Source organism: Saccopteryx bilineata, chromosome 6, assembly GCF_036850765.1.
Source record: "Saccopteryx bilineata isolate mSacBil1 chromosome 6, mSacBil1_pri_phased_curated, whole genome shotgun sequence".
Taxonomy (NCBI): domain Eukaryota; kingdom Metazoa; phylum Chordata; class Mammalia; order Chiroptera; family Emballonuridae; genus Saccopteryx; species Saccopteryx bilineata.
This window is the reverse complement of record NC_089495.1, coordinates 139317173-139330700: the sequence shown is the minus strand read 5'-3', so window position 1 is coordinate 139330700 and position 13528 is coordinate 139317173. Positions and strand designations below refer to the sequence as shown.

Genomic DNA, 13528 nt, shown 5'->3' with positions numbered 1-13528 from the left:
AATAACCTGAGCGCCCAGCTTTTGAAAATAACAGTTTCTGAACACTGGAGCCATACTAATTTTTTAAAACATGGTTTCCTTATGACAGAGGTCCTGCAATAATTTACCAGATGTGTATGGAATTTTGCTGGCAATTTTATTTTTCTTAAGACCATAGATATGAACAGTAAACTATAAAGATGGGATGTTTTTAATTTTTTTTCTAATCCAAGCAACTATAAGCAATCCCTGAGCTAGTAGCACAGGCCACCTCTGGTTTTTCATATTTTATGGCAATATTATTTGCCTGGAGATACAGCCCGGTCCCCAAGCATCTCTCTCCTCCAGTTACCCTGAAATTAATCTTTCCTATTAGCCAATTTCTCTGATGGCTGGCCTCGTTTTCATAACTCTCTGCTGCTGCCTCAATACCCTGGACTCAGACAGATTAAACTCTGGAAAACGACAGGAATAGCAGCATAAGAACCCTTTGGAGGGATGCCACCGAAAATCAGGAATGGCTCTCACAAGCACTCAGATGGCTCTGCTCACCACCCAGTAAATAAAGATAGCCAAACCCAACATCAGCCCAAAGTCAACCCAAAGACCAGCTCCATGTCAGCCCAACAGCAACTCAAGGTCAGAAGCAGCGCAGGGATGGGAGAAGGACCCCCCCCCCAAGGGTCCTCCAACCCGCAGGAGCTAAACACTGGCCATCACACTTTTAAGGCCGTCAGAAAGAAGGGCAGGGAAGGGGAACAGAAAGAGTTCTTTTCAAAAAGGGAGCTAAGAGCATCAGCCTGATAGATGAACAATGAGGACATCACTCCTGGAATAGGACCACAGCATGAACACTGAGGCAGGGGCAGCTGTGGCCGGTCACCTCGTGGGAACACCCAAGGTTAACACAGCAGAGCCATGGAGGCTCCGTCCAGGTCATGAAACAAAGAAAACACCCACATTTGAGCGTGCGCGCGCATGCGCGCGCACACACACACACACAAACACACAGTACTAACCCTACCCTTTCTTCCTATCCCTGTTAATAGAGTTACCCAGTATTGAATTTAGATGCAATTAACAAATTCTAATGATGCCAAAAGAAAAAATTCTAATGATGCATTATAATAAATTTCTATTAATTCAAATCATCACATGGAAGTATGGAATCAGTGGGTTCCAGCCAGTCTGACTGTAAGAAGAGTTTGCTGAGCAAATGGAGAGTAAACAAGGTTATCAGAAGAATGTGTTCTTGGGTTCCTTTTAAAAGCTTTTTTACCCCCTCTAATTGCAAAAGTAATGCGTGCCCATTGGTGAAAATTTAGAAATTAGAGAAATACACAAAAAGCAAGAAAGACAAACCACTCATGATCCCATCAGACTTAACCGATGTTGGTGGTTTAGTACAGTTCCTTCCCATCCATTTTCTCTCCCAAACAGAATTGAAATGAAACTGTCTGTATATCTTGCTTCTCCTATATTTAGAAGAAATGCTTCCATTGCTTGTGTTCAACTCCTTCAGCAAATATCTACTAGCTTACTATGAAAAATATACTCATGTCCAAGAATTCTTAGTAATTTATTAAAAAAAAAAGGGCCCTGGCCGGTTGGCTCAGTGGTAGAACGTCGGCCTGGCGTGCAGGGGTCCGGGGTTCGATTCCCGGCCAGGGCACACAGGAGAAGCGCCCATCTGCTTCTCCACCCCTCCCCTTCTCCTTCCTCTCTGTCTCTCTCTTCCCCTCCCGCAGCAAGGCTCCATTGGAGCAAAGATGGCCCGGGCGCTGGGGATGGCTCCTTGGCCTCTGCCCCAGGCGCTAGAGTGGCTCTGGTCGCAACAGAGCAACGCCCCGGAGGGGCAGAGCATCGCCCCCTGGTGGGCAGAGCGTCGCCCGGGGTGGGCGTGCTGGGTGGATCCCGGTCGGGCACATGCGGGAGTCTGTCTGACTGTCTCTCCCCGTTTCCAGCTTCAGAAAAATACAAAAAAAAAAAAAAAAAAAGGCCAATGTGAGGTGAAATCTGGTCAGGAGTTTGCATGAATACTTATACTTTTGTCTGAGAATAACACAGTATTTGTCTTCTACAATATTCCCTAGTCCTGACTTCTCTCTTATTCACAAGGAGTCAAAACAAGAAGTTCAGTCCACCAGTGTCTCGGGTCATCAGGGTGAGACCTATCAGAAAGAACAGACTTGCATCATTACAATGAGGAGCGCACCACCCTCTGCAATGGCGTTTCCTGCTCGTGTCCTCTTAAAGGAACAGTAAGCAGCTTCTACAGGAAGCACAGGGTCTCATGTCTAAGAAGTTAGATCAACTGCCAGCCTCCTCCTGCGCTCCGCAGCAAACACCCCACAGAAAGCACTCACCTCCTCTGCACCACGAGCCCATCTTCTTGATCTCAGATTCCTTAACCCAGAGCACCATGAAAACGTGCAGCATCAATGGATGGGCGGATAAAACACACAGAGTTTACTTCCCTGACTTCAGGACTGGCCCCTTCCATCTAATCTGAGCTCCACAAATTTTTTCCTCAATATTGTTAGTTTCTTCTGAACAGGGAATGCCCGCTCTTACGATGGCAGTTGCTAAAGCATGTGTGCTTTCTAAGAGGTTCATTGTTTTTTGTTTGGGGTTTGTTTTTTTTTACAGTCAGTTTAGCTATGAAAATTCTCTCTGTGCTTTAGGTTGGATGCGCCCTACAACTCAAGTGTAAGTGTACGTTTTTAAACATTTGTCCTGAGTTGTACAGCGGACAGAATTTAGAGGTTATCTAGCCCTGAGCTCCATGTGACAAATGAGAAAACTGTGATCTGGAGATAAAATGCCACCCATGCCTAGTTAAAGCCAGATATGAATAATGGGCCGAGGGTCACTCCACCAACCCATCAAGCCTGATGGCTCCCAGACCACTGTCCTACAATTTTAATGCCTTCGTAAAACAGTTGCCAATCAGCAATGAGCGAAGAGAACAGCACTAACGCCTGACACTCATTCAGGTCTGCAAATCAGGCCCCGTCAAGACAGAGCTACATCCCCCTCCCTCTGTCTTGTTCTCCTCAGGCCCTCAACACATTGGATAGTGCCCACCCGCACTGGTACATGTGGTCTTCTTTACTCAGTCTGCTGCTTCAAATGCTCATTTCTTTCCAGGATGCCCTCACAGATGCACTCATGAATAATGTTTCCCCAGCTCTCTGGGCATCCCTTAGCCCAGTCAGGTCGACAGATAAAATTAACCACCACAGCTCAGATTTTCCAAGAATCTTTCTGATTATTCTCTATCCACTGTGCCACCCCCTGGTCAGGCCTTTCTGATTATTCTCATGAGGTCACGCTCGAGTAACATTCAATGATCCACCCTTTCAGGTTCCCTAACCCTACTAATCATCGTGTCCTAACTCCCTTCATTACCTCCCTAACAGTAGTGTTTCCCTTCCATCCCACCCTTGGTTTAACATATATATATATATATATATATATATATATATATATATGGACACACACACACGGCTAATTCAGCAGAAACGGGCTACAGGAAACAGTGGCCCAAAGGTTGGAAAGCAAAGCTGAGACGTGATGATGATGATGGTAGTGGTGCTCAGGGTGGTAGTGATGAAGATAAGAGTTGTGATGGTGATGATGGTAATGGTGATGGTGGTGGTGATAACGAGAATAAGGATGAAGATGAGGAGGTGGTTGTAGTGGGAAGTCAGCAATCGGCCCAGGACAAGACACAGAGAGAAGGAGCTATGGGCCACAGTGAGACCTTTGCAGTGTTTGGGGTCCCTTGCAGAAAGAACCTGTAATTTCTTACCTGGGCTATATCTCTCTGCCCCCACCCACCTACTCCCACCAACAACGGTAAAAATAATTCCCCAAAACATAAGCGTTCACCTTACAGCTAGCTCTGACAATGGTCAGCCCCGCCATGTGACTTTCAGGTCAGGCGAGAGCATATCATCAAGAGCATATGCCAATAACAGCAGCAACTCTTGATCTCGTCTTCAGAGAGAAAGGAGGAGAAACACTCCCCAGAGAACGAGAATGGGTGGTACACGCCAAAGGCCTCAGCCTCTGTCTCAGGCCCATTTCTGCCTGACTCACTGGGAAGGAGACGGACACCCAGCAGAAAGACGCCGATGCGGCTGCTTGCTACGTACTGTCTCCCACCCCTGGCAGCTGAGCTAGACTGTCCAGGCTGCGTCACCAGGCATGGGATTGGCACCGTCCAACTGAAGGATTTTTAATAAAGCCTGGTTCCTGCCATGGCCACCCCACGCTGGTGAGGGGAGGGGGGGAAGGTGAGGGAGAGAGGGAGGGAGAGAGTCACAGTCCTGCCCGCCCACAACCGCCTCAGTCCCCACATCAGGGCAGGCTCTTCTGGCCATCCCACGCTCTGCCCCACGCTCACTCTGCCAGGAGTGACTCTCCAGCCATGCATATAAATACAGAAAGCTGTACCCTGTTGAAAAAAAAAATTTTTTTAAACCCTAGTGATAGATTTTGAGAGGTTCTCACTTCCCTCCAACAATGGATTACAGTGCAGCAGGGAGAAAGGATGGGAGTGAGAGGGAAGGGTGGGGAGCAGCCGCCAACCTCATTTTCTGGAAACGCCAGCTAAATGCACAGGAAGGAAGCAGAGACCTGAGCATTTCGTGGCTGGAGGGCAGGGGGAACACTGTGATCGGAACACAGCCGCATAGACGCGCAACTCTGCCACTTCCCAGCAGCCCCATCGCCCACCGGCCCACGGTCATGCACACACCCAACCCCAATAAACACTTTCCAGGCGCTCAGGGGGGAGGGATTAGGGGTCTGCGCCTCCTTATATCTGATCTCTCTGTGCACGCTCCCCGCCCCAAGTTCAGGGTCACTGCGGCTTTGTCCAGGAGAAGAGATGCTTCTCAAAAGGTGTGAGCTGGGACAACCCAAAATGGCAGCTCCCCAAACTGCAAATCATGACCCTCATTGGCCTCCTTCCAAGAGTCTTCACATACACATTCACATCACAAGCTCTCACACCAGATGCCTTGCTACTACAGTCTGGGTCAAAATATGCGTAAAAAACCCTGAATTTGAAAAAATAAAAACTTAGCAGCAGAGGATGTACTGCTCCCCAAGCACATTTAAACAGTCAACAGCAGCCACCACCTTCTACTGCAGGCCTGTTAGCAGCCAGGCTCAGCGGGACACCCTCATCCCAGTCTCAGGGGCTGTATGAGGCGGGCCTAGAACCTTCTGTGCACCTGAGCAAACACGGGCTCAGGAAGCATCACCCAGCCTGTCCACGACCCAGCAAAGATGGACTCGAACCAACCTGGCTTAGCTCTCGGTTCTCTAATTTCTGCCCATGGCTCTGGGCTACTGTGCTGGGGCATCCTCGCCATTCTCATGGAAAAAACGGGCTGGATCCTGTTTGCCTCAGGTGTTCTTGCTGAAACAAGGTGATGGGGTGCCGCAGGGCTCCACGTCGCAAAGACTCGCTCCGCACTGCACATTCCAGCACTAAGCTGGACACTCAGGAGCCACAAAAGAACCATGAGGAAAGCAACCTGAGTGGCCCAGCCAGCAAGCCTGGGCGCAGGGCAGGTGACCGGCGTCGGGCTGCGGAGGGATGAGAGCCAGAGGGACCGGCATGGTATCACAGAGCTCTCCTTCCCCCAGGGAGCCAGGACACAGCCACTTCATCTGTACGAGGGAGCAATCAATTCTACCTGGAAGCCTCTGGGAGGGGCCCCGAGCCAAACCTATCGAAGGAGAGGTATTAAGAAAGGCAAACCCAGAGAGACAGAAAGCACACTGGCAGTTGCCTGGGGCTGGGGCTGGGGCTGGGGACAAACAGGGCCAGCAATGAGCCGAGAGAGCTTCTGAGGTGATGGAAGTGTTCTAAAATGGGGTCATGGTGACGGCTGCACACCTGGGGGAATCTATGAAAAGGACTGAACTATACACCTGAAGGGGGTACACTTCATGATATACAAGTTATATCTCAATAAAGCTGTTAGTTAAAAAAAATTTCAAAGATAAGTGGGAGTTTAGCAGATAAAAAAATCTGGGGGGAGAGAAATACGCACGGTCCCACCTGCAGCCATTGTCCCCACTCCTTCCCTGACACCTGCACGCATCCCAGATCCCAGATGGCAGCGTAGCCAACCTACCTCCCAGAGCCCCTGGCCATCCAGGGGTGAACACTGCCCTCTTGCACCTGCATGCCCCGCAGCCTGTTAGCCCCTTTCCACACCCCGAGTCCAAGACTGATCCCACCGCAGCCAGGAGGAGGCCTGAGCCCAGCTTTCCAAACAGCCCAGAAGGCGCAAGGCACACAGCTGCATCAGAGGAACACTGACTGAGGAAGAACGTGGACTGGGAGGTAGCAGGGCAGAGAGAGAGATGACCAAACCTGTTCCAAACACGAACCTGACCACAGGGACAGGTGGGAAAGCTCAGCTCCTGGAAGAGGGGATGTGTGGGTGGGGGCACAGTGAGGAGGCAGGAGTGGGAGGTGGGGCAGGGCAGCGACTACTTGCCCATTAGATGTAAGCAGAAAGTGGAAGCAAGAACACCAAACACTCCTGAGGTCCTTAGCTGCAAGGAGAGAGTAGATGAGAGCGGTCCACCATGACAGGCGGAGGGCGGGTTTCAGTGCTGGGGTGCGGTTTGGGGCTCTGCTCTGGTTTGTTCTGAAGGGTTGCACTGGGTCTGAGCATTGAGAGAGCTCAGGTTTACCCACCTGAGCACCGAGCACAGCGCCTAACTCAGGGGCCCCTCCCTGGCTAAAGGGCACACAGAGCCAGGGAAGAGCCTGGCTAGGGTAACAGGGTGTGGAGGCAATCAGGGAAGACTTCCAGGAGGGAACCACGCACCCCTCAAAGCCTTCCCCCTGTCTTCAGGATCATGGTGGCTTTATCCACGAAGCAAGCATTTGACCATCTGAGTGTTTCTTAGCCAAGGGTCAGAGACCCAGCCATCACACCTCCGACTTCTCATCCAATGAGGCAGGAGGGGCTGATGCTGGCAGGTTTCCCGAGAATTCTGGCTTCCTGCCACCCTAGGCTGCACCTCTGAGTGTTAAAAAGGAACAAATACCGGAAAAACACAGCCGCGGATTAGCAGGCATGGTGAGTGCACTTGGCTTATAAAGGGACATGAAAATAGCCCCCAAGAAGGTATCTTTGCTGCCCTGTTGTAGGCAGGGAAGGGCTGCAGCAGGAAAGAGAGCAGGAAGGTGTCTTTAGTTAGTCATGCCTCATAAATGCGGAGATATAAAGCTTTGCCTCAAAAATTCAATTATACTTGAAAGGCCATAGCCAAGGTAGGGCTCTTGTAAAGGATTTACTGTGCTTTTCAGATGTTTAAAAAAAATTCTTTAGACTTGCACCTTGCTCATCAGTGCCTAAGAAATGTTCCACCTGTCAAACTGTATTGATTGCCTGAAATACATTAAATCCCACATTTAAAGCCGTGGAAGGTAACACTAGATTCCAACCTTTTCGGTGAAAAGTGATTTGAAAGAAACACTTTTTCCACCATGCAGCAAGTGGCCCCAAGACCCCCTTAGCCAGTTCTGTGATCTCTGTCATCCCCTAATTAGAAACCCAACCCAAAGGGCCACATGAGACGCACAAATGTGCAGCCTTATATGTGGGCATGAAAACACTAAAGAAACCCAGTAAGAGGGTGGCCAGTGATGGGTCTCCCAGCAGAGCATGATGCAAGTCCACGATGCCCTCCCCTTCCCCAAGCACGATGACATCAGGTGCTACAAGCTAGTGAGAGACACATAATACCCCGTCAAGTCTGGACAGGCGACTCATAAATTGGTAGCATTATCCCACAACAAACGAGCATGATTTAGGGCTGGCTGGAATGCTAAATTCTAATACAAACCTGATCCTGTTCTAGATAACATTTCTGCTGCCAAGTAGCTTCCTCTTTGGTGCTAGATCAACTCTGGGATTCCTTATTAGTATCCTGGATCATCACTGGTTCCTAAATTGGTGCTATGAACTTGACACTTTACCACTTAGGATGAGTGGCAATACAAGGTCTCAGAATACGTTTGGGGGGAGGACTGTAAGAGTAATAGGGAGACAGACTGCCCTGATGCCAAACACTCCACATGGTATTTTATGTGAACAGCAGCCGTTGGAGCTGTGCATGTGAGGCCCTGAAGGCAGTGGGTGCAGCCCTGGGCGGTAACACCCCCGCTTCACTGGATGGAACTCCATGGCAGCGCCAGGCAGAGTACAGCTGGGTATCTGTTCCAGGGGAGTCCACTCCTGGTCCCTCTTGTGTTTCCCATTCTGCACAGCCCTGTGGTCAGAAGGGGGCATTTAGATAAATTCTAAAGGAATCTGTCCAAGCTTTTATTTCTCTCCTAGAGTCTCTCCCTCGGAGGGATGGTTGGGAATGTTGGCCAGAGTTGGGGCAAATCTCTCTTTTTCTGGGGTTTTGACTTATTCTTGTTTCTCAAAGTCGAATGGCCTGATTCTCAATGCCAAGTCTCCCAAATAATTACCGTACCTTGACATCTATATTCCACCTTATAAAAAGCGTCAACGTGGAACCCAAAGGGTGCAGGCCAGGCAAGGGCTGGGCACATCCCACAGTGAGGGAGAGGCAGAACCCCTGGGCCTTCCCTCTGGCACATTATTCAGTAAAACCTCAAGAGCTCAGTAATTACAGGTACTTTCAAAAGTGAAACAGAAATAGATCTGGAGCCAAAACACCAGTTTGCTTGAGACAAAGGGCTGGCTGGTTTTAACCAGGGGAAGAAAAAATAATAACCGAGGCTCCTTCTGAGAAAGCCAGACGGGTTTTTAAAATATATTATTATTGAATCTGATTACAGGGAAAAGAGTACAATTCAGATCAAAAGCCCCTTCTCTCCTAGAATATAAAACCATTTATGAAACAGGTTGCATCCTAAGTGTGCCCCTGACATCAAGCACAATAAAAACTTAAGCTTATTTGGTTCCCTCTGACATGCCATCACCGCTGAGGTCTCCATCATCCTGGTGGACGAGGAACCAAACCAGAACTTTTTGCGGCTATGTCATAAAAGCCTGCAGAGGATTCCAGCTTCCCTGAGAACACTATCCAGAGCACCTGCCACTTGCAAGCATAGCCCATAGCCAGAGGCAGCCTCCACCACCATCCCCACACCCCTGCCCATTTCCTTCCCAGTTCCATTTAGGAGCCTCATGCACAGTGAAGGTGGCTGCTCCCTTGGTGAAAGGTTATCTGTTGTTCAGACCTGGCAGGGTCCTGAGAGGAAGAAACCATGGAAGCAGAAGGAAGGAATCACTGGCCCTGGTACAAGGTGGCCAGGCAGCCGGGGCCAGATGGCCCTGCTGGGTCTGAGCAAGCGCTTTGGTGCTGTTGGCAGGACTCTCCCATAGTGCATCATGGTGAGAGCAGGGCGTACATTCACTGCACTCCAATGTTACAGGTGGCAGGTTTCAAAACTAAACATTTTTAGAATTACTGTGTGGAACTAGGATGCAGGATCCCACGCAGATCCCCAGCCCCTGCGTGAGGCTGATGGGAGGGATTGGGATGGGGGTGGGAGTTGCGGCAGAAGGTGTCCAACGAAGAGGCCCACCGCAGGACTCGTATCCTGGCAAACACCCTCCTCTAGGGGGAACCAGGCCGGTAGGCCGGGATGCCCTGGGAGCCTGAGATCCCTCCCTGCGGAGAGCACCACCTTCATCCCGCGGCTCTCATACTCCAGGAGCTGCACGCCCCGGGACTAGGCACCTGTTGAACAAAAGGGCGCCCGCCCCTCACAGCCGCTGTCAGGGCCCTCCCCTTGGCTGCAGGAGCTTTAGTGGCTGGAGATAGGCCTGCGCCCCGCGCTGCATGCTCCCGCACACCCTGGCGGTGCGACGAGGAGGCAGCCGAAACTTTCTCGAATCTCCGTGCTTCCCGGTTAAGTTAGGGCCGTGAGAGAGACACAAAACATGCGCTGGGGGACGGGGAGGGGAGGGGGTAATGCAAGAGTCCCACCCAAGATAAAGGGGAAAAAATGATTTAAAAAAGAGACTACAATCCAATTAACATGGCACCTACTATGCGCCAGGCACTGGGCCAAGAGCTATCTTTAGTGCGTTCTCATTTTAGCTATAACGGCAGACCCCGCGGGAGGAACTGTCCCCATTTGGTAGAGAGGCAAATCGCAACCCAGGAAAGTGCCCAGGTCGCAGTGCGGGTCACGGCGATGCCAGGGCTTCTAACTCGGCATCAGGGCTCTGTCCGTCGCCCCTCGGTCCGGGAAGGAGGAAGTGAATGGCCGACATGTCCCCTCCCCCTGTCAGAGAGCAAAGGAGACCCACGTGGGCCGCGCGGACCTGCCTCCCGGCGGGGCTAATACTGACTACACCCGGGAGACCTGCACCCAGCCCCCCGAGATCCCAGCTGACCCCCGGGGGCTCCGAAGCTCTGCAATGCGCGAGCCGGCTGGGACAGGGCACGGAGCGCGGGGCTGGACCGCCCATGCCCCACCCCGCCACTCCCGCCCCACGCACAGCCGCTCACACTCGACACCCGCCTCGCACCGGTCTCCACCCGCAACTGGCCGCGACACACAATTCCACAAACGCAGACCAAAATGTGCACGCACGGATCCCCACGAGGACACACCACTCCAGGGGCACACCACCGTCTTCAGTCACCCACAACTCCACCACACCAACACAGGCACCCCCCAATACACACACACACACACACACACACACACACACACACACACGTAGAGAGACCGAGCGCAGCGGACGCCAGTGCACACGCCCTCACTCCCTGCAGCCCCAGCAGCGCCACAGTCCGCCCCTTCCCGCCCCTTCCCTACCTGTTCCAGTGCAGGACGCGGTCTGCCGGCTCCCCGAGCCCAAGTTCGGCGCCGCTGCGCTGGGACAGGCGCCGGACGCTGCTAGGGACTAGCGCGCCGAGGCCGGGAAGGGTGGCTAGGAGCGCGGGCCTCCTTGAGCCGGCAGCCGCCGCGCCAGCCCTGCGCTCATCGCCGTCCAGAAAAACAAAAGGAAGCCGACAGCGAGGGAGGAAGGGAGCGAGCTGGAACCACTCGTCAGTCCGCCGATCCGCCCGTCCGCCGCCAGCATACGCCGCAGCGGGCAGGCCAGCCCCTGGAAGGAAGGGACGCGAAGGCGGGGCGCAGAGGGGGGGCGGGGCCGGGGCGTGCGGCCGGGGGCGGACGCTCGAGTTTCCTGCGGACCCGCCCCTGTCTTTTCGACCACGCCTCCATGCCCGCCCCGCCCACTGGCCACCGCTCTGGTCACGCCTCCGTCCCTGGCCACGCCCCCTCTGGCCCCCTGGCTCCGTTAAGATCCCTAGCTCCTCTTTAGCGCGCTCTCCGCGGGGCAGCAGCCCTGACCTAGTCCCACCCCCGCGTGGGTCTCGGGTGACGGGAGGAGTCGAGCTCTGGTTCCACCTCCCAAACCCTTGGTCTCTGGCCTGCGGGTGTGGAAGAGGCCGGGAGGCGGTGCCCAGGAAGAGCCGGCTCCGCGCCTGTTCCCCCGCCTCCCGAGGTCTCTGCAGGAAGTGCGGCCCCGGTGGCCCAGAAGGGGAAGAGGCCGAGTCGTCCCGTGCAGCCTGCCAGACGTCCCCATCCCTCCATCCCTCCCACCCGTCCCGCGGGCGGATACCATCAACCTTACCTTGCCTCCTCCAGGGAAGGCGTCCTGCCCGGGGTCAGGAGGAGGGAGACCCGTGCTGGGCTCTACTTGACTCTGCTCCCTGGCTGGCCCTTTGAGCAAGCCTCTGAGGCTCCCTGGCCTCGGCTCCCCCTCCTAAAAAGTGGACCAGAGGAGGGCTGGGCTACTTCCGGCCCTTCCCTCTCTAATGTGCTATGGGTCTTCAGTCTCTGCTGAAGAAGGGGCTTGGTTGACATCTCAGTCCCAGGGACAAGTGGCCTCCTGGGTTTCAGGAAGAGGCAAACCGATGTCACCTGCGTAAGAGGGCAGGACTCAGGGCCTACTCTCCCAGCAGCTCCTGAAAATAGGGGCCTTTGGAAAGCAAATATATACACACCCTCGCCACTATACCACTACCCACCCCAAACATCCTGAAGAAAGGTAACCACAGAAACAGCTGGAAATATGGAGCTGGGCTGTAGTGGTAGGGCGAGACAAACTATCTTTCTAGCATCTCTAGGAGAAAACTCAAATCCTCCTCCACAAAAACAGGTGAGTGAACTCCCACTCCGTGGGAGACTGTGGAGAGAAACAGAACAGGCTGCTTGCAGGGGGAATTGGGTGGAGCCCACACCTCTCTCCTTTAGGCAGAGGGACTATGAACATCACTAGCACTGACAGTGGTGGTGCCATATGGAGCCAGCTCTGGTACCTGGGGTGCCATCTTTCCTTCTTAGCAAAGACCAGTGGCCAAGGTCATTGTGGAGCTTCCCATAGCACATCCACACAGAGGGCACAGTTCTGGATGAGGGGTTTTTTGTCAGGTTCCCAGACCAGGCCCTCCAGCCGGGTGGCTGCAGATGCTAGGTTCACAAGGGGAGCTTGGGTTCTGCTATGGTCACATATCTGACCCCACTTCAATGCAGGTTGGAGGGCGTGGGGAAGACTCCACACGGGTATTCAGGGGTCCCAACATCTTCTGTGTGGAGATTTCACCATCCTCTTTCAGGGCTCCAGAGCATCCAGTGGCCCCTCAACTTCCAGCCAGTGGCAAGAGGAGAGCCAGGGCCTCGGGGGGCATTAGGAGCCAGGAGTGGGCACACATCACTTCTGCCTACATTCACTGACCAGAATTTGTCGTGAGGTCCCTGGTTGAGAGGGGTCTGGGAATTACAGCCTTCCTGTGTGCCTAGGAGAAGACAAGTCACTTTGGTGAGCACATCATGATGTCTCTGCCACAGAAACGGGGTCCCCTTCTTCCACACTCAGTCACAAGGCAACAGATGTCCACACAAAGCTTGATAAGTATGGGCACTAAGGCCTCAACTGTGACCACCTGCAAACCCAGCTCCTGGGAAGAGGGGGGCATTTTTCTGGGCCTTAGAAGCCAAGAAAGAAGGGCGAGTATGGTAGCTTCTGTAACCTTGGGTGTTTCTTGGCTTGTAGGTGGCTGTCTCCATCCTGTGTCTTTACATTGTCTTCCTTTTGGATGTGTCTGTCTCTGTTCAAATTTCCCCTTTTTATAAAGACACCAGTCATATTAGATTAGAGCCAAAAAAAAAACTCCACACACACAACCTCTTCCTAACTTGATCATCTATAAATACCCTAGTTCCAAATAATGTCACATTCATAGGTACCAGGGGTCAGGCCTTCAACATCTTTATGGGGGAACAACTCGACGCATAATGGGTCCCATACTAGGTACACAATTTGTCTTCCATATGATGGCTGTAGAAACTTAAAGGCAGGAACGACTAATTTTTCTTAATAATAACAATATCTGACTTAGGTTTATGACATTATTTTTAGGCACTTTGGCATATGCCACTTTCACTAGTCCTAAAATTATTCCCATATTGTACAGATGAGGACACCTGCCCTGGGAGAAATGGAATGTCCAG

The 13528-nt window shown here is 52.5% G+C and overlaps 1 protein-coding gene across 4 annotated transcripts in view; it reads right to left on the bottom strand.

Annotated features, from left to right (window-relative positions):
* HPCAL1 (hippocalcin like 1) overlaps nucleotides 1-11669 on the bottom strand; it is a 90335-nt gene extending 78666 nt beyond the window's left edge. For 2 of the 4 annotated variants that reach the window (XM_066236655.1, XM_066236652.1), the window contains exon 1: nucleotides 10826-11148. The gene's annotated coding sequence lies outside the window, so the exon portion shown is untranslated. Of the gene's footprint in view, nucleotides 1-10825; nucleotides 11149-11648 lie in introns of those variants that run through there. The other 2 variants (XM_066236656.1, XM_066236657.1) reach the window with 2 other exon arrangements.
* Nucleotides 11670-13528: the final 1859 nt, after the last annotated feature.